Source organism: Austrofundulus limnaeus, unplaced genomic scaffold (assembly GCF_001266775.1).
Source record: "Austrofundulus limnaeus strain Quisiro unplaced genomic scaffold, Austrofundulus_limnaeus-1.0 Scaffold53, whole genome shotgun sequence".
NCBI classification, from domain to species: domain Eukaryota; kingdom Metazoa; phylum Chordata; class Actinopteri; order Cyprinodontiformes; family Rivulidae; genus Austrofundulus; species Austrofundulus limnaeus.
Window position 1 is genome coordinate 2006718 of NW_013952455.1, and position 3833 is coordinate 2010550.

Here is a 3833-nt window from a genome sequence, read left to right on the forward strand (position 1 = left end):
ACTCACAGCTTCTCTGCCTCATTCTGCTGCTCCCGTTTTTAACACCAGGCAAAAAATGCATTTAAAACAGCTGACATTAACTTTAGATCACAGTTTGAAACGCTCCAGCATTTTTAAAAAGAAAAACAACACGGACACGCTGATTAAACTGCAGGGCGAAAGTGAAAGTAAAACATGGTGCTGAGCACCCGTTTGGTAAAGAAACTTAAACACAGCTGTTCTTTCTCCCCTCAACCAGGCACTTTGAAGAAGCTCTGACGCAGGTAGTCTATGTAGATTAATCATGTGAGTTCACACACCCCAGAACCGAACATTTTGACTTCTGAACTTGCATATTCGGCATGACGCTATGAACTACAAAATCACACAGCGAGGAAAAAAATGGTGGACAATGAAATCCAGTTGGCCAGAAATACATTACCATATATGGTAGTTCCGAAGAAAAAAGTGTGACGAAATAAACAATGAAACGAAATAAGCAACAGCAGATTTTGAACAAACTAACAAATTTAACCCATAAAAATATAAAAATATCTTTGCAGTAACTGGACAGAATAAATTAAAGTTTTCTACACTCCTAGACACTATAATTGCACAAAAATAGTTTATAAATGCAAAAAAAGTGCATTTAGCATGATATGTCTCCTTTAAGAAATAACAGTTTAGGGAGCTTTGTTGTGGTTAACCAGTTTTTTTTAACTAAATACAAACTTGCTCTCGAACTTTCCTCAGTAATAAATGTTTGATGTTGTTTAATCCCACTGACCAGATGTCATCACTTCATCACATTATTGAGCCACAAAGCCGGCTTCTCTTTTTACATGTCAACTGTTTGTGCGTTGGATTCGACCTCCGTTGTTGCCTTGTTCCATTTTAGAAATCATACTGAAGGTGTCAAAGTCCCAGCTTCAGGTGTTTTTTTAAAGAGCAGTCAATAGTTTGGAGAAACAGAGTTTAGTTCTGACCAGACTGATGAACAAACGGCTAGTTGTCCAATCAAATAAACAATAACCAAATTGTTATATTTAAAAACTAAATCTTTTTAAGATTTCATACAAATTCCCATCAATATTAACACTTGTTTGTCAACCTTTCACTGCTATAAGTTTCACATTATGCAGTTATTCCAGCAGAAATATTAGGAAATTCTTGTTGAAGTGCCTCAAGGCTGCACAGGAAGTGGCAGCTGTTGTCATTATTTGCACTTTAAACAAGAGTTTGTTTAAATAACTGTGTAATGCCAAACTGATGACAGTGTAAAAGTCAGACAATGAAACATTTGTCATAAAAGTTTTAGATTAGCAGCATACCAGAACGATGAGCTAATGGCTAGTCTGAATGAAGCCAAAGATCAGAGTAAACCGCTGCTGTCTAAAAACAACTCTAATCTCTAAAATTTTATACCTGCTCACACAAACATTATTTTATAAACCTTCATTTTCAATCAATTTGATACAACGTGCATAATAATATTAAAGTCTGTGACAGCAGCAGTTAGCTGTAGCACTTTCAGTACAATCTGAGGTCAATTCTGGCAGAAGCTTTAAATTATTACTGCCAAAGTACCTGGCTCTGTGAAACTGAGTGAACCGGTTTTAATAATAACGTCTGAATCATCTAATTTTGAAGATTATTTTTAGTTAGGAGCAAATTGCCTTTGAAATGAATTTTCTCAAACAAATCATTATTATCAGCATGGACAGACAAGTAGTTTATGAAAAATACATTATTTAAACAGCATGTTAACATCACTGTTGATTTTACATCACCTGATTTTTTTAGTGGGTCAGAATAATCCTGTTGTTACTGTTGTTCATAAAACTCTTATAACTGTTGTAATATCCCTTTAATTTGCACATTTTTTAGCTAACAGAATGGTTTTAACTCAATAGATTTGACAGCTATTAAGCTGAAACTTGGTGTGGTAGTAACTGAGAATGCACATATCCTGAGTTCTAACAGACCTTTGTTTACAATTTTGCCATGCAATCAACTCTGTCTATTAGCAAAATATTGCATGAACCACTGGAGATATTTCAGTAAAACTTGCAGGAAGTAGTCACTGCAAATATTTCTACAAATGWTTAACATTTATAGTCAATCAAGTTCATAATGGCTGCCACAGCCAATCAGTTTCATCCAACACAAAAATGGCTGTAGCTCAGTCAGTGTTATAGATGTTGAGCTGTAATTTGTTGTCAAGGTAACTGAGAGTTATTTACAACACTTATTCTAGCTTGATATCTCACAGTATCTCATGGGATTGTGCACAAGACGTGCATTCCTTATAAATTCAGGTCACACATCTGTAACTCGTAGCTTTGCTGTCATTTATCTAAATTTAGGGTTGAGCTTTTTACAAGCCGCTCAGCCTCATTGAGGAAATGCTGATGATGAATGGTCACTCATGCGTGCTGATCTGTCGGCACTCATCCATTATAAGTTAGCCTGCGTAACCACAGATTGACGCAGCCCCCCCACCCCCACCCCCGCTCCAACTTCCCATCATTGTGCAGTCCAGATGGGCATCCTCAGGCCGGACCGACGTCAGCTTCCTGTGGGGCATGTGTGGGTTTACAGATTGTGGATACGCTTTCTCTAACTCGTTTTTGCTCCGGCAGGTTCATTTAATGAAAATTCGACCGGAGAGGCAACACTCAGGGCTGCACCTCAGCGCTGCAAGGAGGGAAAACCAAGCCTTCTGTCTCTGCGTGAGATGAAGGACAGCATTTAAATAAGTGAGGGGAGGATTACCGTGAGGTGTGCTGATGATTTCACACCTGATCATCTGCCAGCACTCAGCTCTGCTGCTGCCACGTTTGACATGAACTGTGTGGGAATTAATCATCACACAGTCCGGATCACAACATCTTAGAAGTTCTATAGAAACAGGCAGGCCAGCAGAATGACTTAGTGTCATTATGTGTCAGAGAACAAGTTTTAAGCCCACGTGTTATCTCTGTGTGTCTATGACAGCGTGTTCAGCTCTGTTCAGCCGCCCTTTGTCTCTCCTGGGTCTCGTCCCATGCAGGCTCTCACACACACGGTAGTGCTTTTAGTACCATATGGTGACACTCCCCTCTCCTCTGCAGTCGGGGTCAGGGGTAAGGCCCGTGTGATGCATCGTTCCAACATGATATACATGAAAGGCATCTGATCTTTGTGGTGCCCACAGAAACAGGGCACATTGGCTCAATCATTGGCTCTTATTTTTTAGAAATTTTAAGGAAATAGTTATTTTGTAGGATTTTAGTGAATTCACTACAGAACCAGTGGTGGGCACAGCTAACTAAAAAGTTATGTTCACTAACCAGTAATCCGCTACACAAGAGTCTTAACTTAGCTAACGCTAAATCACTAAATAGGTTAATAAAAAAATAATGGAAGCTAACACTGATCACTAATCACCACAACTGTCAGTCTTCATCTCCTTCCAGATAAAGACTGGTGGGACTGTAGCAAATATGTTATTTGTTTTCTAATGGTTTAATTTAAAGGTTGGTGGGATTATCTGTGGCAAATCAGACGATCCAAATACTTCCAGAATACCCCTTTCAAAATAAAAGAATTTATTTGATCAAGTTTGTGTATAAATTATATTAAAAAAGCTTGAAGTTCTTAAAACAACAAATAGCAAATACGTTCTGTACCATATCTTATATGTGGTCAGTTTTTGTTTTTGATATTTAATTATTGTTAAATGTTATTTCTTTTTGACACTCTTAGTTTGATGTTTAGCTGATTAGCATGGTACACACAGTGCCTGATACACCCAGCACTGCTTGTAAGAGAGTATAGTTTTTATTTTATTTTATATATATACTGTATATGTA

At 37.8% G+C, this 3833-nt stretch overlaps 1 protein-coding gene across 2 annotated transcripts in view; it reads left to right on the forward strand.

Annotated features, from left to right (window-relative positions):
* Window positions 1-3833, forward strand: part of LOC106517857 (microtubule-associated serine/threonine-protein kinase 1) — a 79056-nt gene that overhangs the window by 5252 nt on the left and 69971 nt on the right. The gene's annotated exons all lie outside the window — the stretch shown is intronic.